The sequence below is a fragment of the Procambarus clarkii genome, chromosome 24 (genome assembly GCF_040958095.1).
Source record: "Procambarus clarkii isolate CNS0578487 chromosome 24, FALCON_Pclarkii_2.0, whole genome shotgun sequence".
In the NCBI taxonomy this organism is placed as follows: domain Eukaryota; kingdom Metazoa; phylum Arthropoda; class Malacostraca; order Decapoda; family Cambaridae; genus Procambarus; species Procambarus clarkii.
The window spans coordinates 32,246,479-32,271,017 of record NC_091173.1 but is presented as its reverse complement, the minus strand read 5'-3'; the positions used below and the strand labels follow the sequence as shown (position 1 = coordinate 32,271,017).

Here is a 24,539-nt window from a genome sequence, read left to right as displayed (position 1 = left end):
GGAAGAACTTAGAAATGTGTTGGAACCGAGCAGACGACATAAACAAGTTGAAGAATCGACAATGCCACATCTGATTCGTCTGCCAGTACATCCTCATTGTAGGCATCTTCACTATGCCCATCAGTATGCACAGGGCCAAATATCGGGCCATTTCTTTCACCGACACTGGTTTCCACGTTTTTCTTGCTGACTCAGCCATGAGATGTATGACGTGTGTGGCATGCAAATTGGTTTCATACGCTAAGTATTCAACCACTGCTTTAGTGAAAAATAGTTGTAAAAACTGCAATGGAGTAGCAGGTAGTGGAATTGTTAGGCCAGGGGTTGCAGTAAAGTCATCAACGATGGGAGGAGTATTGCTACGATTCCACTCATCACCCAGCCTAGCCCTCTTTGGTACCGGACACGTGCGGTTACCGCGTGGCGGGGCTGGGGCTTTTTCATCACTCTCATCCTCACTCTCACTCGAAATATCATCATCACTTGTGGAAACCTCATAAAGCACATCATTTTCCGGTTCGTCAGCCTCCAAATCATCATCAGAAGACCCTGAAAAGGCTTCAACAACGTCGGGAATCTTGGATGGAGTGAGATTGACCCCACGATACAGATCGAAAATCCTGGCGATCTCTTCTGCTTTCCTAGATTTCCTACCTTTGTTTTGCGTTCCACTGCTTGTTCCTGGTGCAGCATCCATGTTGAAGGTATTGAATGGGTTTTAGGTACACGAGAATGGAAACGGAACGGAAATAAATGCGTAAAACGGGTCACGTTTGCAGCAAGAGGGGAGCGCACTGTGGGCACTTCGCGTGTCAACAAAACAATGGGCCGACCACGTGACCGGGTAGGCCGAGATGCCATGTGTTCAGTGAGGGAGAACGGGATTTTCACGGAGAAAAATCTGAGAGTATCCCCATCCATTTCGGTTAGAAAATGGAATTTATAGAAATATTTTTTCGATGGACTACAAAAGTAGCCTGTTATGCGGAATCGTAAGAAAAAACGGTCACGAGCTATCTCTAATCTAAAGCGCGAAAGTGTTAATCGTACTTTTTCGGTCATATTTAACAACATATGTTTACAAGAAAGACTGCTACCAAAATATACTAATATATATATATTATTAAATATGACCGAAAAAGTAAGATTAATAATTCTAACACGAATTTTCTCGATCTTTCGTACGTTTCTTTTCACTGTTGGTGGTAATTCAAAAATCAATTCTCCAAAATTCATTTTTATTTCTAGTCTGACGCGACACTTGAGCGCGTTTCGTAAAACTTGTTACATTTTCAAAGACTTTAGTTTACACAAACACAACTGAATAGAACTTACACAATTTCGATTGGTTTATATCTACATTTGAGTGAGGTGGATGGGGTGAGGTGGTATTAATAGGGTATTAAATTCATCAACACAAGACAGAACACGAAACAATGGGTATTGAATAGAAGTGATTGTAGAAAGCCTATTGGTCCATATTTCTTGATGCTTCTATATTGGAACGGAGTCTTGAGGTGGGTAGAATATAGTTGTGCATTAATTGGCTGTTGATTGCTGGTGTTGACTTCTTGATGTGTAGTGCCTCGCAGACGTCAAGCCGCCTGCTATCGCTGTATCTATCGATGATTTCTGTGTTGTTTACTAGGATTTCTCTGGCGATGGTTTGGTTGTGGGAAGAGATTATATGTTCCTTAATGGAGCCCTGTTGCTTATGCATCGTTAAACGCCTAGAAAGAGATGTTGTTGTCTTGCCTATATACTGGGTTTTTTGGAGCTTACAGTCCCCAAGAGGGCATTTGAAGGCATAGACGACGTTGGTCTCTTTTAAAGCGTTCTGCTTTGTGTCTGGAGAGTTTCTCATGAGTAGGCTGGCCGTTTTTCTGGTTTTATAGTAAATCGTCAGTTGTATCCTCTGATTTTTGTCTGTAGGGATAACGTTTCTATTAACAATATCTTTCAGGACCCTTTCCTCCGTTTTATGAGCTGTGGAAAAGAAATTCCTGTAAAATAGTCTAATAGGGGGTATAGGTGTTGTGTTAGTTGTCTCTTCAGAGGTTGCATGGCGTTTCACTTTCCTTCTTATGATGTCTTCGATGAAACCATTGGAGATGCCGTTGTTGACTAGGACCTGCCTTACCCTACAGAGTTCTTCGTCGACTTGCTTCCATTCTGAGCTGTGGCTGAGAGCACGGTCGACATAGGCGTTAACAACACTCCTCTTGTACCTGTCTGGGCAGTCGCTGTTGGCATTTAGGCACATTCCTATGTTCGTTTCCTTAGTGTAGACTGCAGTGTGGAAACCTCTGCTCTTTTCCATGACTGTTACATCTAGAAAGGGCAGCTTCCCATCCTTTTCCATCTCGTAAGTGAAACGCAGCACGGAACTCTGCTCAAATGCCTCCTTCAGCTCCTGCAGATGTCTGACATCAGGTACCTGTGTAAAAATGTCGTCAACATACCTGCAGTATATGGCCGGTTTCAAGTTCATGTCGACTAAGACTTTTTGCTCGATGGTACCCATGTAGAAGTTTGCAAACAGGACACCTAGGGGAGAACCCATGGCGACCCCATCTACTTGTTTATACATGTGCCCATCCGGGCTCAAGAAGGGTGCCTCTTTAGTACAAGCTTGGATTAGTTTCCTTAGAATATTTTCTGGTATGTCAAGAGGAGTACAGGCCGGATCTCGATACACTCTGTCGGCTATCATCCCGATTGTCTCGTCCACAGGTACGTTGGTAAACAGTGATTCGACGTCCAACGAGGCTCTTATCCCTGTGGCCCGTGTGCCCCGCAGTAAGTCAACAAATTCCTTTGGAGACTTCAGGCTGAAGGAGCAAGGGACATAAGGAGTCAGCAGGCCGTTCAGTCGCTTCGCCAGTCTGTACGTGGGTGTGGGTATCTGTCTAATGATTGGCCGAAGTGGGTTTCCAGGCTTGTGTGTCTTGACATTTCCATACGCATATCCAGGTTTATATTCCCCAATAATCTTTGGCAGGTGGAGTCCGGATTTCTTGGCGTTCACAGTTTCGATCAGTTTGTTGACCTTTGCTTTCAATTCGGCTATAGTGTCCTTCGTTACCCTTTGGAATTTAGTTTGGTCAGAGAGTATGAGGTTCATTTTCGCCAGATCTTCGTCTTTTTTAAGAATGACGTATATTGGCGACTCGTCTCCTCTCCTGACAACTATCTCCTTGTTCTCACGAAGGCTTTTAGCTGCTGCTTTGAGCTCGGGGGACAGTATGGTGCTTCTGTAGTTGCCTCGATTCTTTCCTCCTTCCGCAATAAGTTCTGCTTGTAAGGTATCTTTGGTAGTGACCTTTTTTTGTGTCTCGAGGTCGAATATGTCGTCCAACAGAATTTCTAACTCCACTTTCCGGGCCATCTCACTCGGTCTGGACATAACGTGACAGTTTATACCCAGATTTAGGAGAGTGACTTGGTCCTCAGTGAGGTTAATTCCTGCCAGGTACAGGAAGCCATCTCTTGGTCGTGGAATTGCCATAGGTCCTCCATATAACGTTGTTAGTTTCTTGATAATCCTTGTGTGTTTCTTGATAATCCATAATGCAGGAGCTGAAGGAGGTGTTTGAGCAGAGTTCCGTCCTGCGTTTCACTTACGAGATGGAAAAGGATGGGAAGCTGCCCTTTCTAGATGTAACAGTCATGGAAAAGAGCGGAGGTTTCCACACTGCAGTCTACACTAAGGAAACGAACATAGGAATGTGCCTAAATGCCAACAGCGACTGCCCAGACAGGTACAAGAGGAGTGTTGTTAACGCCTATGTCGACCGTACTCTCAGCCACAGCTCAGAATGGAAGCAAGTCGACGAAAAACTCTGTAGGGTAAGGCAGGTCCTAGTCAACAACGGCTTCTCCAATGATTTCATCGAAGACATCATAAGAAGGAAAGTGAAACGCCATGCAACCTCTGAAGAGACAACTAACAAAACACCTATACCCCCTATTAGACTATTTTACAGGAACTTCTTTACCACAGCTCATAAAACGGAGGAAAGGGTCCTGAAAGATATTGTTAATAGAAACGTTATCCCTACAGACAAAAATCAGAGGATACAACTGACGATTTACTATAAAACCAGAAAAACGGCCAGCCTACTCATGGGAAACTCTCCAGACACAAAGCAGAACGCTTTAAAAGAGACCAACGTCGTCTATGCCTTCAAATGCCCTCTTGGGGACTGTAAGCTCCAAAAGAAACCAGTATATAGGCAAGACAACAACATCTCTTTCTAGGCGTTTAACGATGCATAAGCAACAGGGCTCCATTAAGGAACATATAATCTCTTCCCACAACCAAACCATCGCCAGAGAAATCCTAGTAAACAACACAGAAATCATCGATAGATACAGCGATAGCAGGCGGCTTGACGTCTGCGAGGCACTACACATCAAGAAGTCAACACCAGCAATCAACAGCCAATTAATGCACAACTATATTCTACCCACCTCAAGACTCCGTTCCAATATAGAAGCATCAAGAAATATGGACCAATAGGCTTTCTACAATCACTTCCATTCAATACCTATTGTTTCGTGTTCTGTCTTGTGTTTAGGAATTTAATACCCTATTAATACCACCTCACCCCATCCACCTCACTCAAATGTAGATATAAACAAATCGGAGATGTGTAAGTTCTATTCAGTTGTGTATGTGTAAGCTAAAGTCTTTGAAAATGTAATAAGTTTTACGAAACGCGCTCAAGTGTCGCGTCAGACTAGAAATAAAAATGAATTTTGGAGAATTGATTTTTGAATTACCACCAACAGTGGAAAGAAACGTACGAAAGATCGAGAAAATTCGTGTTAGAATTATTAATCTTACTTTTTCGGTCATATTTAATAATATATGTCTACAGGAAAGACTGCTACCAAAATATACTAATAATATATATATATATATATGTATGTATGTATGTATGTATGTATGTACAGTGGTACTTCGCATAACGATCGCACCAAAAGGCGAACATTTTGGATAGCGAACTGCCCGATTGGCATCAAATTGTCCCGTATGGCGAATGCTCGTTTGAATAACGTCAACACCACATGGTGGGGGTCGCGCTGCTTCTTGCACATTCTCGGACGCCTCTGACGATGCACATAAATTATGTTGTTCTTGTTTAACCCTCAAACCGCGCATATCATATATAAATGATATCGGTGACAAAATCGAAACCGCGCACATCATTTATATATGATTTCGTGTCTAGCGCTATAATTTAAACGCCCTGCCTGGGATAGGGGCAGCTATAGTACAACCACGACCGATAGTTGCCAGATGCCACCTAGAAAAAAAATCCAGGCCAACATTCTTGGGTGTTACAGCGTCAGTATTGAGCAAGCCACCAAGGCTAGCGCACGCAGCACGAGCTCACAGCACCGCTGTTCAGCTTGTGACCACAGCATCGCCTACAAATACCATAATATAAATGGTACTGCTATTATTTAGCTGTGATAGTATTACTGAAGCCCCCTGACTGTGATAAAACTGACCAGGATTCTGATAATAGCAAGATTGTGGAGATATTTAGCGCTGTGCTCCATGGAGGGAGGAGTAAGGCTGTGGGAGGGAGGGTTGTGGCGTCGTTTTCTGACTGTGTGTGGCCACCATTTATTGACTGCACTCACCATACCAGCTTAGTGGTTCGATATGGTGAACACAAATGTAGATACTTATATATAACGTGTGTATAGTGTGAGATAACAGCGAGAGGAGTAGGTTGTAGGTTGGGAGCCGCCATTTTGGTGAGGGAGGAGCGTTGTCTGCATGACTTGGCATGGTGTTTACTGATGCCCACTATGGTCTTTGGGCACCATACCAGCTTATTTGTTCAGGTATAGTGAATTAAACAGGTAGATACTTATATATAATGTGTGTATATATCATAATAACACCACAAACAATATTGTTGGACGACAAATATTAGTGCGTCTGGCCTTGAGGGCGGCCGGTGATCAGCTGACTGTGTGAGTAGCTACGTCTTATGGCCTTTACTCACCATACAAGCTTAGATGTACAGTTATGGTGAACAAAACATGTAAATACGTATATATAACGTCTGTGTATAGTGAATAAATACAGAAAGAGTATTGTGGGAGGGTGAGTGAGGTGGTGTTGAGGGAGGGAGTGGCAGTGTGTGGCTCGCTGGTGTTTGGCGGTCACTCCTCGTTGCTTTTTGACTCACAAGACCAACTTAGTAGTTCGTTATGGTGTACAACACATGCAGATACTTATATATAACCAGTGTATATAGTGTAACAACAGCAAAACTATTTGTTTATTGTTTTATGAACATAATAATTGAATCACTAATATGCACACCATAATTTTGAGTACAGCGATGGTTCACACATTTTATAATATAAATATACCACAATTCACTGTATGGAATAATATTACTGCAAAAAACTAAGAAAAAATCAATCAGAGACATTGAAATAATTAGGTAATAATATATTTGTGGCAACTGCCATCTGACAGCTCGGGCGGAGTAGACCTCGTCTGGCGAAGGCTCTGCCAACGCCCCTTTTTTGCCACACTTCCCTACCCTATTGCGGCTAAAATATGCCACCTACGATTTTTTTGTTATTTTTTCCGTGATCAAGGAACAAAAATGAACACTTCTATAAGACGAAAGAATTTTTTTTTTTTTTTTTTTTTTTTTTGCGCCTGTGGGTGTGAATTCCATTTGGGCCCCTAGCGGTTTGAGGGTTAAAGATGCTAATGATACTGGGATATAAAGGGGTGACTGCTGAGATGTTGCAAAGCATTAATGTTATTGTAGAAAAAAATAAATGAAATTTCTGAAATACAACAAATGTCAAAAAGGTTCGTACGGTGTTCGGCAGGTAGGCTGCTCCATTATAACAATCTTGCTGTTTCAAGTGTGTTCCATTTGTTTTGTATTTGCCATTTATTTAGTTATTTATTTGTTTATATATACAAATAAATCAATAAATGACAAATACAAAACAAATGGAACACTTGAAACAGAAAGATTGTTATAATGTAGCAGCCTACCTGCCGAACACCGAACAAACCTCTTTGACATTTGTTGTATTTGTATTTATGTCTCAATAATGGAGCAGCCTACCTTACACTGAACAAACCTTTTTGACATTTTCCTTTCTTCAAATTTGTTCAATATTTATTTTTCATTTGTCTTATATAAAAAGGTTCGTTCGGTGGTCAGCAGGTAGGCTGCTCCATGTTTCTTACATAAGAAAATGTAAATAATAAAAAATGAAGAATTTTGAAAACCAGAACAAATGTCAAAAAGGTTCGTTCAGTGGTCTACAGGTAGGCTGCTCCATGTTTCTTAAATAAAAAAAAAAAACGAAAAATAAAAAAACAGTTGAAACAATTTGAAAAATGGACAAATGCCATTAACCCTTAAATAGTGCATCGCATTATATGGTGCTTTGACTGACTTCCAGTAAATTGCGCATCGCATCATATGATGCTTTGGAGTACAATGCAAAATTTTAAACGGCCTGCGGATACACGGAGTTCACAACACCTTCATCAGGGCTCTTGTAAACAGACACCATTTTTTTTTTAAATCGTGGGCCAAATTTCCGGGCGTTAGGGGCCTCAGTATTGAGTGAGCTACCAAGCCTGATGCACGCAGCATGAGCTCACAGCACTCTTGTTCAGCTTGTGACCACAGCATCGCCAAAAAATGCCATAATGTACTTGTTTATGCTATTATGTAGCTATGATATTATTACAGAAGACCCCTGACTGTGATAAAACTGACCAGGGTTCTGATAATAGCAGGATTGTAGTGATATTTAGCACTGTGCTCCATGGAGGGAGGAGTAATGCTGTGGGCGGGGAGGGTAGTGGCGTTGTCTTCTGACTGTGTGTGGCCACTTTTTATTGACTGCACTCACCATACCAGCTTGGTGGTTCGCTATGGTGAACACAAATGTAGATACTTATATGTAACGTGTGTATAGAAGGTATAAACAGCAAGAGGAGTAGGTTGGGAGCCGCCATTTTGGTGAGGGCGGTGGCGTCGTCTGCACGACGTATCATGTTGTTTACTGGTGACCACGATGGTCTTTGGGCACCATTCCAGTTTACTTGTACAAGTATGGTGAATAAAACAGGTAGGTATTTATATATAATGTGTGTATATAGCGTAATAACACCACAAACAGTGTTGTTGGAGGAGAAATATTAGTGTGTCTGGCCTTGAGGTCGGTAGCTATCAGCTGACTGTGTGAGTAGCTACATCTTTGTGCCTTTGCTCACCATACAAGCTTAGATGTACAGTTATGGAGAACAAAACATGTAAATACTTATATATAACATCTGTATATGAAAGCAAAAACAGTATGGTGGGAGGAGAATGGTTGCAAGTCAGGTGAGGTGAGGGAGGGAGGGAGTGGCAGCCAGTGGCGGGCTGCCACTGCCACTCAGCATACCAACTTAGTGGTTCGTTATGGTGAACACGAATGTAGATACTTATATATAGTGTCTGTATATAGTGAATAAAAGTAAAAACAGTATTGTGGGAGGAGAATGTGGGTGAGTCAGGTGACTTGAGGGAGGGAGGAAGTAGCAGCCAGTGGCAGGCTGCCACTGGCAATGCTGGTCGGCATGCCAACTTAGTTTTTCGTTATGGTGAACACGAATGTAGATACTTACATATGTCTGTCTGTATATAGTGAATAAAAGCGAAAACAGTATGATGGGAGGAGAATGTGGGAGAGTGAGGTGTTGAGGGAGGGAGTGAGTGGCTGGCTGGTACACGGCGGTCACTCCTCGTTACTTTTTGACTCATAATAGCAACTTAGTGGTTCGTTATGGTGAACAAAACATGCAGATACTTATATATAACCCTGTGTATATAGTGTAATAACCGACAATGTATTTGTTCACTGATGAACATAATTGAATCAACAATATGCACATTATATTTTTGAGTACAGCGATGATTCACTCATTTTATTATATACATATATCACACTACTCACTATTGAATAATATTACAGCAAAAAAACTATGAAAAATCAATAAGAGACATTGAAATAATTAGGTAATTATCTCTCTGTGGCAACTCCGGCCTGACAGCTGGCGAGCAACAGACCGCCTGGGATGCACGCTGGGTCAGCACCTGTTTTTTTGCCAGACTTCCTCGCCGTATAGCGGGCAATATATGCCACTTAGGATTTTTATATTATTTTTTCCATGATCAGTGAACACAAATTAACAGATTAGGAAGAATTTTTTTTTATGCGCCTGTGGGTGTCAAATGGTATATAGCCATGCGCCATTTAGGGGTTAAAGTTCGTTCAATGTTTGTCGGGTAGGTTGCTCCATGTTTCTTAAATAAAAAAAAAAAAGAAAAATAAAGAATCAGTTGAAACAATTTAAAAAATGGACAAATGCCATAAAGGTTCGTTCAGTGTTTCTCTGGTAGGCTGCTCCATTATTGAGATGTAAGTGACAAACACAAAACAAATGGAACACATATGAAACAAAGAAAGATTGTCGTAATGGAGCAGCCTACCCGACAAACACTGAACAAACCTTTTGCTATTACAAATATGAAAGACTAGGGCTGCTGGCTGGGTTAGTACTGCATGAGCAACCATTTGTGGCACACATGCCTCTGGCTCCCAAACACCTGTCCGACACGGTGTTGAAAGATTGTGCTCGGTCGGTGAAATTCAGACCTTATTGTTTGAAGAACATAAGGGTCATAATATTGGTGGAGCTAGGTGCAATAAGGACTTAACACAACGGTCGTATGCAAGAGATACAGCACCTATGAGCATGATACAGCAAGCGTATCATGTTGTAGCTTTGAGCCCCACCCTTGCCATCTCCAATTTATATAGATGATTTATTCTCTGCGTTCAATGATGATGCATCTGATACAAGTAGCATAGATGAACAGTGTTAGCGGCTTCCATGGTGGTGTTTTCCTTAGATATTTTCAAGAATACCTGAATCTCTTCCTGACTGACGGACACTCTTTGTGGCTAGCTGAATCTCTTCCTGTGTGGGACCTTACAAATCGATATTTTCAAGACTACCTTTCAATATGAGCGTTTCCAATAATCGTTTCAATACTACCTTATGCTTTACGAGCTTGGCTACATACCACGTACAAGTACTATAGCTAAGGGTGTACGTGAGTGCGTTATTTGTAAGCACACAGAACGATGAAACGGGAAGCGAAAATCTATTTGTAGCTGGTACAACAAGAGTAAAGTCGTGCTGTGTACCATGGACTACTTTGTTGATTATTACACACCTCCAAAGTACTGAGTGTGTAATACAGAGTGTGTTACTGTGTAAATAGTATGTGAAACTGTACATAATGTAATTTTAGGGAATTTTTGCCACATAATATTGTGACAAATAAACATTTATTGTGGACACAATACTGATACATGTATCACAGTTCTATGGAACACTATGAACATTCTACTGTATACATATTGTAAAGGTCACAAATATGCATCATATACGATAAAAGAAACAAATAAAACTGCATTGGAAATACAGTGGTACCTCGGAATGCGAGTGTCCCTGTATGCGAGTTTTTCGAAATACGAGCAGGATTTCCTCGAAAAATATGTCTCGGAACGCGAGGGTTACCTCGGGACACGAGTTTGTTGATACACGTATGGGCCAACCCAGCGCGTGGTGGTTCAACGATCGTCGCCCCTCAGTTTACCATTGTCTCGCGCCCAGTGACTAACCCACATCAATTCTTCTCGCGGATTTTCAGTGTTTTGTTGGATTTTTGGTGATTTGACTATACAATTTGTTATTATATATCTCACCATGGGTCCCAAGAAAGGCAGTGGTAAGGATAAAGGCCAGAAAGCCCATGTGAGGATGACAATAGAGGAGAAACAAGAGATCATTCGGAAGCATGAGAAAGGTACACGAGTTGTTGAACTTTGTAGGCAGTACAACAAAGCCACATCAACAATATGCACTATACTTAAGAAGAAAAATGAGATTATGAATGCTAAAGTGGCAAAAGGAGTCAGAACAATAACGAAACAAAGACCACAAATACTTGAAGAAGTGGAAAAGTTGTTATTAATTTGGATACACGACAAGGAGTTAAGGGGTGACAGTGTTTTGGAGGCCATTATTTGTGAGAAAGCCAGGGTTTGGACAGATTTGTGGTGAGGAAATCGAGCAGTGAGCCTCAACCAGGACCTAGTGGCACTCAGATAAAACGTCCCAGGGAGAGCACACCAGAAAGGTCTTCACTGCCTGATGTGATAATGGAAGGGGACTCCCCTTCCAAACAGTATCTCCTCTCCTCCTCCCCCTTCCTTACCATCTTCCATAAGCCTACAGCATTCAACAGCAAGGTAAGTAATAACTTGAACATAGTTTTGTAGGTATATTTAGATGAATTAGGTATAAAAATTTAGTTTGATGTGGGGTTTTTGGGGTAGTCAGGAACGGATTAATTCATTTCTCTTTATTTCTTATGGGGAAATTAGCTTCAGAATACGAGTTTTCGGAATACGAGGCATCTCCAGGAACCAATTAAACTCTTAAACTGAGGTATGCCTGTACATAGAACAAATATTTGAAAATATATTTGTGGCTACACGCAGTGGTTGAATGGCCTGCGTGACCGTGTCTGGGGGCTTCACACAGGGGCGATCAGCCTCTGATGACGTCACAGTGCACCTTGTCCATGTCTTCACAGCCAGAGTAAGTGGAATTTGGTAATTATTTTTACATAGACATGATCAGGGAAGGTAATTTATCATTTTACAAAGAAAAATGATTTTTTGGGAAAACTTGATGTCATGCACACTGGGGGAATTTCACAATGAACACAGCGCATCACAGTGGTTAAATGGGGACATTCGTTTTGTATGACGTCCATTTCACATGACGAACATGGCGCCGTAATGGATTAAATTTGTTATTTGAGGCTCTCCTTCAGAGCAGGAGAGATTGCTGAAATTGAGGGAATACAGAGAACATATACGGCACGCATAGATGAGATAAAGCACCTAAATTATTGGGATCGTCTCAAAGCTCTCCAAATGTACTCACTAGAAAGGAGATGAGAGAGATACCAAATAATATACACATGGAAAATACTAGAGGAACAAGTCCCAAATCTGCACAGTAAAATAACAACGTACTAGAGTGAACGACATGGAAGAAAATACAGAATAGAACCAGTGAAGAGCAGAGGTGCCATGGGCACAATCAGAGAACACTGTATGAACATCAGAGGTCCACGGTTGTTCAACGTCCTACCAGCAAGCATCAGAAATATTGCCGGAACAACCGTGGACATCTTGAAGAGGAAACTAGACTGTCTCCTAAAAGGAGTGCCGGACCAACCGGGCTGTGGTGGGTATGTGGGCCTGCGGGCCGCTCCAAGCAACAGCCTGGTGGACCAAACTCTCACAAGTCAAGTCAAGCCTGGCCTTGGGCCGGGCTTGGGGAGTAGAAGAACTCCCAGAACCCCATCAACCAGGTATCAACCAGGTATCAACTAGGTATCACTGTGTGTGTATATATGTATATATATATATATATATATATATATATATATATATATATATATATATATATATATATATATATATATATTTATATATAGGTTGATACAAAAATAATACAAAAAGTGCTTAAAGGTTATGGATCTCTTGAAAAAAACGACAATGAGAAACATTGATGAATGTCACAGACGGGTTCAATCATTGTTGCAAGTCAAACACTTCTTCGAATTCCTCTGAAGTTGGACTAGTGCCCAAGACGCAACAGGCATTTCCCCTCTGAATCGCAACACTGAGGCACTGGAACAAGAAACTTTTTGCTCTCTGGTCTTTTATAGCGCTGATCAATTTGTCCCCCAATTCCTTCAGGAACTTCACTGCACATTTTCCCCATGAACCAAGGGTCTCCGGGCCGATCGGAACAAAGCTGTAGCAGTGTGCCAGACCTCTGTATTTAATAATTTTCTGTGATTCCCCGAAAGAAGCAGCACCACCGCTTTCACATATATATCATATATATCCTCAGGATCTGAGGATATATATATATATATATCTATATATACATATATATACACAGTATATATATATAATATATATTGACATTATTAGGCGATGCTGTGGTCACAAGCAGAACAGCAGTGCTGTGAGCTCATGCTGCATGCACCAGCCTTGGTTGCCCACGCAGTACTGAGGCTCTCACACCTGGGAATGTGGCCCACCATTTTTTTTTTTTAAATGGCATCTGTTTACAATAGCCCTGAGAAAGCTGATGTGAACCCCATGTTGCTGCAGGAGTTTTGAATGGAACGCTAAAAACATAAATACCCGGAGGCACGTTGCGCACTCCTGTCGAGGGCCTGCAGGTGCGTTGCGCAGTTTAGGGGTTAACTGTTTTTCTAGTGTTTTGACTTGTACGCTTGTTAACCCTCAAACCGCTAAGGGCCCAAATGGAATTCACACCCACAGGCGCAACAAAAAAAAAAAAAATCCAAAAAATTCTTTCGTCTTATAGAAGTGTTCATTTTTGTTCCCTGATCACGGAAAAAATAACAAAAAAATCGTAGGTGGCATATTTTAGCCGCAATAGGGTAGGGAAGTGTGGCAAAAAAGGGGCGTTGGCAGAGCCTTCGCCAGATGAGGTCTACTCCGCCCGAGCTGTCAGACGGCAGTTGCCACAAATATATTATTACCTAATTATTTCAATGTCTCTGATTGATTTTTTCTTAGTTTTTTTGCAGTAATATTATTCCATACAGTGAATTGTGGTATATTTATATTATAAAATGTGTGAACCATCGCTGTACTCAAAATTATGGTGTGCATATTAGTGATTCAATTATTATGTTCATAAAACAATAAACAAATAGGTTTGCTGTTGTTACACTATACACACAGGTTATATATAAGTATTTGCATGTTTTGTACACCATAACGAACTACTAAGTTGGTCTTGTGAGTCAAAAAGCAACGAGGAGTGACCGCCAAACACCAGCGAGCCACTCACTCCCTCAACACCACCTCACTCACCCTCATTTACCTCCCACAATACTCTTTCTGTATTTATTCACTATACACAGACGTTATATATACGTATTTACATGTTTTGTTCACCATAACTGTACATCTAAGCTTGTATGGTGAGTAAAGGCCACAAAGACGTAGCTACTCACACAGTCAGCTGATCGGCGGCCGCCCTCAAGGCCAGACGCACTAATATTTGTCCTTCAACAATACTGTTTGTGGTGTTATTACGCTATATACACATATTATATATAAGTATCTACCTGTTTTATTCACCATACCTGAACAAATAAGCTGGTATGGTGCTCAAAGACTATTGTGGTCATCAGTAAACAACATGATAAGTCGTGCAGACGACGCCACTGCCCTCACCAAAATGGCGGCTCCCAACCTCCTCCTCTTGCTGTTTATACCCTATATACACACGTTATATATAAGTATCTACATTTGTGTTCACCATATCGAACCACTAAGCTGGTATGGTGAGTGCAGTCAATAAATGGTGGCCACACACAGTCAGAAGACGACGCCACAACCCTCCCTCGCACAGCCTTACGCCTCCCTCCATGGAGCACAGCGCTAAATATCAGCACAATCCTGCTATTATCAGAATCCTGGTCAGTTTTATCACAGTCAGGGGGCTTCAGTAATACTCTCACTGCTAAATAATAGCAGTATCATATATATTATGGTATTTGTAGGCGATGCTGTGGTCACAAGCTGAACAGTGGTGCTGTGAGCTCGTGCTGCGTGCGCCAGCCTTGGTGGCTTGCTCAATACTGACGCTGTAACACCCAAGAATGTTGGCCTGGATTTTTTTTCTAGGTGGCATCTGGCAACTATCGGTCATGGCTGTACTATAGCTGCCCCTATCCCAGGCGGGGAGTTTAAATTATAGCGCTAGACACGAAATCATATATAAATGATGTGCGCGGTTTCGATTTTGTCACTGATATCATTTATATATGATATGCGCGGTTTGAGGGTTAATGATAAGGATCTATAATTTAGAGGTTCCTCTCGACTACTATTTTTATAGATTTGTACTATGTTTGCCTTTTTCCATATGTCTGCTAAGATTCCTGTGTACAAGGATGTCGTGATTAGTAATTGAGTGGAATGCTCAGCTCAGATGCACATTCTCGCAGCACCCAAGGTGAAACGCCATCAGGTCCAACCACTTTATTTCTTCCTAGCCCCTTGAGTAATTTTTCCACTTTGTCTTGAGATACCACTATGTATTCTATGGCGTGCCCTGGAATTGGTATTTGTTCCGGCTCTTTTAAATCCTCATTTTTTACAAACACATTTTTTGGAACTGTTCATTTAGTGTTTCACACATTTCTTTTTCATTGTCAGTAGTCCTGTTCCCCATTCTCAATTTCTGGATTTTATCTTTTACATGCAGCTTGCTTTTAACCCTTTAACTGCGCGGCCTATAAATATGACACCCCCAAGTGCGCAGGAAATAAATTCTCTTGAAAAAATATTTTTGTTTTTTTTAAATGTCAAAAACCCTTCCCCCAGTATGGGTATGTCAAAAAAAATTCAAATTTGTACTTACTTTTGCTGCTATGGGGGTCTGTAAGTTGGCGAGTGACGTCATCATTCCCCATTCGCCCGTGCAGTAACCTCCCGCGGCCGGTGGGGTACCTGGGGCGAGGCGCGCGAGTTGCCGCGAATATATTTTTGTTCATTTTTTGCACACAGTTCCAAATATATTTTATTTGTTTTTACGTGCTAATCCTATGTAAAATGCACATGTACACTATATTATGGCAGTAAAACATCTGTACTGTCTGAGGACACTGTGTTTTGTGCATGACACTTGTGTACACATATGTTGCACATATTTACCATGTATCATGCTAATTTATGTATATATACAATCTATTTACAGACTATACACTGTCACACACTATATACATTCACCATCAACACATTCAGAACACTGCGAGTGTGGACCAGCCACACCCAGCCAGCCCTCCCTCACTCCCCCAACATCTTACTCGCCAACATTGCTCCTCCAAATCATACAGTTATTCACACCAATGTTTCATGTTCATTTATGTATATTTACAACATATGTACACACTATACACTGTCACACACTATATACATTCACCATCAACACACTCAGAACACTGCGAGTGTGAGCAGCCACACCCAGCCAGCCCTCCCTCACTCCAACATCTTACTCGCCAACATTGCTTCTCCCACCGTACTGTTATTGTATTTATTACACGATTTACACATTTTATATATACCTATCTACATGTTTTATTTACCAGAACTATGCAAGTAAACCAGTATTGTGTCCAAATAGTACAGTGGCCACCATACACTGCATGACAAATCACACAGCAGACGATGCCATGATTACGACATCACCTTCCTCACCAAAATATCTCCTCACAACATACTCCTGGTGCTGTTATTACACTATTCACACACACTGTATATACCCATGTACATGTGTGTTCCCCATAGCGAACCACGAAGCTAGTACGGTGAGCAAAACAAGAGTTACTGCCACACAGTGAGGCTACCTCAATTCTCTCCCTCCCTCCCTCACCAAAATTCCTCCTTGCTACGCACAACGCACATTATAACCACAATCCTGGTCACTAATACCTGTAAATGAATAATTGACAACAAGTATATTTTGAAAAGGAACCTAAAAAGTTGTTTGAAGATTCCTAGATGGATGAAATAATGCTGTGGTGCTGTGGCTAGCGCTGTGTACATCGTGAACAGCATTGAATCACTGATATTTGAACATTGTACCCAGTCATTATCACACTCGGGCTCTTCTAAAATACTGTCATGGCTAAATAAAACAGATTATATATATATTTTGACAATATTAGGCGATGCTGTGATCACACGCTGAACAGCAGTACTGTGCGCTCGTGCTGCGAGCACCAGCCTTGGTTGCTCACTCACTACTGAGGCTCTGACACCCGGCAATGTGGACCAGGATTTTTTTTAAGATGGTGTCTGTTTACAAGAGCCCTGAGGAAACTGATGTGAACCCCATGTAGCCGCGGAAGTTTTGAATGGAACGTGAAAAACAAAAACACCCGGAGGCGTGTTGCGCACCCAAAGCCTGGGCCTGCAGGCGCGTTGCGCAGTTAACCCTTAACATGCTCGGGGTCTAATATCCTGCTATCCACACAGGCGCATGTCATTTTGAAAAAAAAAAAAAATTTTTTTTTTTGCTAATCTGTTAAGTTCTGTTCACTGATCACGGGAAAAATAAAAAAAAAATTCTATTGTACTTACTTTTGTTGCAATAGAGCCGAGAAGCTCGGTGATGACGTCACAATCTGCATGTTCGCTCATGCAGTACACGCCCGGGAGATGTTGCGCGCGGTCCTCAAACAGCCAGAGTTGCCACAAATATATTTTCGCGCTATTTATTTACAATGTCTAAGCGCATTTTATCTAATTTTTTTTCACTAATTGTGTTTCAAATACTGTTTGAACATATTTTGTATCAATAATTGTTGCATATTTGAGTATACACAGGCGCACACAAATGTTTTCAATTACGGCAATATAATATGTCATTACAGTCTATTATATTGTATGTTCTGCTTATATTTGTATATATTTACACTCACGCACACGCTATCTGCTTATATGTATACATATTTACACACTCGCACACGCTATACACACTTTGAAGCACACTTAGAAGATTTCTAGACTGTGGTAGTCATTGAAGCAGTCGACAGCACATAATGGGATACCACACGTTTCACACCATGTTTGCACAAGCTTCCGTTTCTTGTCTCTACGTGTCGTTGTTTTACACACCAAGCAATCACGTTGGGCTATTGCACGCTTCACACCAGGTGGCAAATACTTAAGTTTGTGTGCTAGGAAGCCTTCAGTGTGAGCGAGGCGTGGAGTACCAGCATGCTGCAACAGTGGGTTTATGATGGGCCGCTGAATACCTGGGACATCTTTTGCAAACTTTCCTAATAACTGTATTGCAGCATCAAATACAAAGTCACGGAAAGTGGGCTTACGTCCAGTTCTCACAAGGTACATGTTGAAACAGTTCAGCATGCTCATGTCCACAAGATGGAAGAACACTTTTTTCGTCCACCTACATGTCTTCCGCACACACTCTGCAGTGCCAATCATCATGTCTGATTTATCAATCAACCGCATGTTGATATTATAGTCTAAAACACAGTCTGGCTTATATAGTGGTGCGTTTGTTTTATGGCTCACTTTCCCACTGTTCACCATTGTTCCATCATGAATTGTTGTCAACAAGTTCACCTCTCTTTTGTCTTTCCACCAAACTGACAGAATGTTATCACTTTTCCTTCTCTGACACTCACCAACTGCAATGCCGTTGTCAAACACAGGCATTTCCCTTCGTTGTGGCTTTACTGTACCAACCAATCCGGTTCTATTTTCTAGCAAGAACCGAGCTAGCAAGGGACTTGTATAGTAATTATCTGTGTATAAAATGTGTCCCTTGTTCATCCACGGAGCCATGATGGTCTTCACTACACTCCCTGAGAATCCATGTTCGTCGTTACCGGGAATGTCTACATCACTAGCCGAGTACAGAATCATGTGTAACACGTATCCTGTCTCACAATCACAAAGAACAAAAAATTTCAGGCCAAATCGGTTTCGTTTTGAGGGAATGTACTGTTTGAATGGAACACGTCCCTTGAAAAGTATGAGAGATTCATCAACCACCAGCTTCTGTGCTGGTACGTAAAAATCTCTGAATTTTCCAATAACATCGTTCATGTAGTGCCTCACTCGCCACAGTCTATCATCAGGTGTTCGGTCCTGAACACTTCCAAAATGTAGACACCTGAGGAGTATCTGAAACCTGTCTCGTGACATATATTTCCCGAATAAAGGTGTTGGTATTGTCTTGTCCTTGCTCCAATAGTCATTTATTGCATGTTTGTGACAGTGCTTCATCAACAAACAGTGCCAAAAACACATACATTTCCGCAACTGTGGTATTTTTCCAACGCTGCAGTCGTGAAAATTCTGTGATTTCCCTCTCAATCAGGTAAGCAGCATGCAGGTTCGTTTGGTGTACAATGTATTCCATGAGTGGTTCATCATAGAATGCTGTAAAATATTCCATCTCAGCCATGTCCTCACCTTGATTAGGGAAAAGGTTTGTAATCCCTACATCTTTATCGTCAAAGTGAGGAATATTAGGAATAAAATCGTCACCATCACTCCACTCAAGTACACCAGGCGTCCTGCGAGATGCAGAGGAAAGACGGCGAGGAAGCGATGCATACCGGCGACCAGAAGCTGAATACCGTCTGCGAGAAGCACGGCGGCTACGTGCACGTGAGGTGGGTGCACGTGAACACGAGGGTCTTGGTCCCTCATGTGGTGCCATGCGGTGGCGCTTGGCCGGGCGAGATGCTGCTGACGCGACAATTTCTCGCCCAGTTACACCACTGGTACCAGCCACAGGCTTAATAAAACTTTGATCTGAGTCACTAAACCCAGAAAAGGAGTCACCTCCCTCTGACTCGTCACCCTCAAACAGAAAATATCCACAGGAACTGTGAGGTCGTGGTAGAATTGGCGTAGAAAATGGGCGAGGAGGCATGGGAGAGCGTATAGGCCTCGCCATGGCATGGCGGTCATTCTCACTTTCACTGCTGCTGCTACTATCACCCGACAACTGTGTATAATCCTCATCGTTGTCTGAATCGTCAAACACACTTTCTTCACCTTCAGAGAATAATTCGTGGGCTATTTGCTCTGGGGTGAGGGACTGAGTGGTGCGTGCCCGTGAGGCGTTTGACCGTGCGCTCGCCATGGTGACTCTCGCTAAACTGAGGCCTCCCATGCCATCGAATCGTGAGCTGGATTTTTTTTCAAAATGGCCGCTGTTTACTAGAGCCCCTGGGCAGCGTATGGGACCCCCAGCTACACCGCGGGCCATTCAAATCGTGCGCGGTACCCATACACTTCATATGAAGTGAAGCGCAGTTGACTGGTAAAACGATTTACACTTCATATGAAGTGATGCGCACTTTAAGGGTTAAATGGTTAATGAATGTATAGAAAAGGCTTGGATCTGTTTCACATTTGTCCACCATACCTTTCTCAAAGTTCCTTTCTACCTCTCTCCTCACCGCTGTGTAATTATTTCTTGCTTGCTTGTAGTGCTGGTATGTTTGCAGGTTAGGCCTCTTTCAATATTGAATGCATTTTCTCTTCTTTTCCTTCCTGGCCCTCTTTCAATTTCTGTTGAACCAATCCTGTTTTCTGGTCCTGCATCTCTGTTTTGGTATGAATGTTTAAAGGCCTTCATCATATATTTTGCAAAATTTGGCATACATTTCATTTACTTCCTTGCCTAGCAACAAGTTGAGCTAGGCAATATACAAGCTACACTAAGCTTTAAATTTTCTCGGTACCTAGTGTTACCCAATCTCCTAATTTTTATGTAATATCAAACAACCTTATCATTGTGTTCATTGCTGTCTTCTTTTATGTGCTAGCCATATGCTGTATTGTGACTACCAATTTTTGTCAACTACCATTCAAGCTGTCATTGCAATCAATCTTATATTGTTTCTGCTGTATTGTGCCTACCAATTTTTTGTCAACTACCATTCAAGCTGTCATTGCAATCAATCTTGGCTACCTATGTGCTTTAATATACTGTACCTACAATTTTCTCTCATCTTTTTTTTTCATTTCATGTAATCTGTTATCATTTTTTTGTCTATAAATTTTGCAAGTATTCACCTCCTTAAAATTTTCTTAGATTAAGGACCTGCCCAAAACGCTGCGCGTGCTAGTGGCTTTACAAGACTGTAATTACCATATTTGTATCCTCACATTCCTTATGTACATTCTTGTATATGCATAAATAAATAAATAAATAAATAAATAAGTTAGTCCAATAAAACTCAATAAAGAATTTTGTAAGTCCCCCATAGTGACCTCTTGAAAGTCAAGTTTATCACCTGTTTCAATGTTCCCATTCTCTTCTAGATTATATTGCAAAGCATATTTAATTTCTAACAGGATATGATCACTCTATCTAAAGAGTGTGAAAGACTTATCTTGTGGTTATGTTGAGATGATTTCGGGGCTTAGCGTACCCGCGGCCTGGTCCTCAACCAGGCCTCTTTTCTGTTACACACCCCCAGGAAGCAGCCTAACAGCTGTCTAACTCCCAGATACCTATTTACTGCTACGTGAATAGGAGCATCAGGGTGAAAGAAACTGCCCATTTGTTTCTGCCTCCACCCGGTATCGAACCCGGAACATCAGGACTACAAATCCCAAGCGCTGTTCACTCAGCTGTCAGGCTCCAATTGGGTCTTGACTTGGTCAAGAACCAAGGCCCATTGCTTTACATAAATCTCACAAATATACAAGTACGGTTGTTTTTTATCCTATACAAGGTAGTGACAAATCAACTCAGTTGACAAGAAGCAAATTTTAAATCTTGCAGCTTCCAGAACAAAGGGGGGATATAGATTAAAGCTAAGAAAACAAAGGTGTCAACAAAATATGAGTGTTATCTTGTGAACAGAGTTCTGGAGGGTTGGAACAGTATAAGTGAGGTGTTGGTGCATACCATAAACTATGAGTATTTTCAAAGCATTATATGATAAAGATTATAGATACGAAGGGACAGCACGAATGTAACTCATCCTGTGACTACATTTAGGTCATTACTCACCTTTAATTTCCCACATATCTGTAATTTTCATGATGACATATCTTGCCGTTGTTTCTACACACCTTCTAATGTGAGTCTCTCCCACAGGGTCCACTCCGTCACCGGAAGGAGCAGGCTTGAGCTTTCCAGGTTACACAGTTGGTTGCACTGCACACTACATTTACCCTTTACCGTGAGAACAGTCCTTGCTTCTCCCATCTCTTCACGCGCCCCAGCACACCTACCATCTTGTCTTTAAGGTATGTAGATGTCTGAGACTGAGAGAGACACTCGCCTCCTAACTGTCTTGTTTGTCTTCATAGTTGGGTGTTACTAAGGCAACATTTATTCACAGAATTGAATTCATCATGAAGCCAAAGACAGGTTACAATCAGTTCAAAACTTAATAATTAAAATATATATATCCTCACAGGACTACCTATAATTGGAGGATTCCAAGTTATTAACTACAGGGATACCTTGGTTTTCGAATTTAATCTGTTCCTAGAGACAGTTCGTAAACCAAAAATTCGTAAACTGAAACAAATTTTCCCATAAAAAAATAATGTAAATTGAATTAATCCTTTCCACGCACCCAAAAATAATAACTGAAAATTACATTTTATAAATAATAATACTGTACTCATATTTGTCATATACAAAACAATCAAGTATAAATATAAACCATAAATAAAATAAATGAACATTTAACTGCACTTTAACTTTACTAAGGACTCTTGTTTGCGTAAAGGGGACGGTGAGGAGGGAGGGAGGAGCAGTGTTGGTGTATGGTGAAAATGAGGAGAAGGGGGGTGGAAGGGAAGTGGCGAGACCATCCACCAAACATTTTCACATTTTCTAAACGTGCTAAAAACGACATTTCATTGTTTCGGCACGTTTTAAATTACATTTCATATACATATTTTGAGAATTTGTAAAGACCAGTATAAAACGTGAGGTCATAGTTTTAATAAAACGTGTTTTAAGTGTTATGATATAACGTTTTAACCACTTAACTGCACCAGCCGAGTATTCTCAGTTGGCGGGAAACTGCGCCAACCGAGAAAACTCTTTTGGATTTTTCCGTACCCATTCTAAATGTGTGTGAGGCTGGTTGTGTATAAAATGGACTCTTAGGACCTCCAGTGAGAGGCAGCCATCTTGGAAAAAATTCCCAGAATGCCCTAGGGCTGCTGGCTGGGTTAGTACTGAATGAGCAACCATGGGTGGCGCACGCGCCTCTGGCTCCCAAACACGTGTCAAACACGGTGTTGAAAGATAATGCTCTATTGGTGAAATTCAAACCTTATTGTTTGAAGAACATAAGGGTCATAATATTGGTGAAGTTAGGCACAATAAGGACCTAACACAAAGGTCGGATGCACGTGATACAGCACCTATGAGGACGATACAGCGAGTGTATCCAGTTGTAGCTCTGAGCGTCACCCTTGCAATCCTATGCTATCTCCAATTTATTTTGATGATACATAGATGAATTCGCTTTCTGCGTTCAGTGATGATGCATCTAATAGAAGTAGCATAGATGAACAGTGTTAGTGGCTTCCATGGTGGTGTTTTCCATAGATATTTTCAAGAATACCTGAATCTCTTCCTGACTGACGGACACTCTTTGAGGCCAGCTGAATCTCTTTCTGACTGACGGACACTCTTGAGGTAAGATGAATCTCTTCCTGTGTAGGACCATACAAAGCGATCTTATCAAGACTACCTTACAAATTGATCTTTTCCTATAATCTTTTCAATATTACCTTATGCTTTACAAGCTTGGCTACATGCAACCTACAAGTACTAAAGCCAAGGGTGTATGTAAGTGCCTTATTTGCAAGCACACAGAATGAAGAAACAGGAAGCAAAAGTTTATCTGTACTTAGTGCAACGAGAGCGAAATCGCGCTGTGCACCATGGACTACTTCGTTGATTATTACTCACTTCCGAAGTACTGCGTGTGTAATACAGTGTGTTACTGTGTAAACAGTGTGTGAAACTGTACATATTGTAATTTTAGTGAATTTTTAACAAGTAATATTGCGACTAAACATTTATTGTGGACACATGACTGACACATGTATCACAGGTCCATGGAACATTATGAACGTTCTACTGTATACATATTGTAAAGGACACAAATATGCATCATATACGATAAAACAAAAAACAAATAAAACCGCATTGGAAATATATAGAACAAATAATTGAAAATATATTTGTGGCAACACCTGGTACTTGAAGGGCCCGCACGACCGTGTCTGGGGCGATTCATGCACGGGCGACCTGTGTATGTAGTGTAATAACAGCAAAACTATTTGTTTATTGTTTTATGAACATAATATTTGAATCACTAATATGCACACCATAATTTTGAATAAAGTAATGGTTCACACATTTTATTATATAAATATATCACAATTCACTCTTTTGTATAATATTACTGCAAAAAACTATGAAAAAATCAGAGACATTGAAATAATTAGGTAATAATATATTTGTGGCAACTGCCGTCTGACAGCTCGGGCGGAGTAGACCTCGTCTGGCGAAGGCTCTGCCAACGCCTCTATTTTGCCAGACTTCCCTACCCTATTACGGCTACAATATGCCACCTATGATTTTTTTGTTATTATTTCCGTGATCAGGGAAGAAAAATGAACACTTCTATAAGACGAAAGAATTTTTTGGATTTATTTTTTGTTGCGCCTGTGGGTGTTAATTCCATTTGGGCCCTTAGCGGTTTGAGGGTTAAATCAAAGGTTATTGAAACATTAATTTTAAT

At 41.2% G+C, this 24,539-nt stretch overlaps 1 long non-coding RNA gene across 1 annotated transcript in view; it reads left to right on the top strand.

The window, feature by feature from the left end:
- Positions 1 to 24,539, top strand: part of LOC138368237 (uncharacterized) — a 470,460-nt gene that overhangs the window by 415,535 nt on the left and 30,386 nt on the right. Inside the window, exon 4 of the long non-coding RNA XR_011229548.1 lies at positions 21,860 to 22,011. This is a non-coding gene — a long non-coding RNA (uncharacterized lncRNA). The remainder of the gene's footprint in view (positions 1 to 21,859; positions 22,012 to 24,539) is intronic.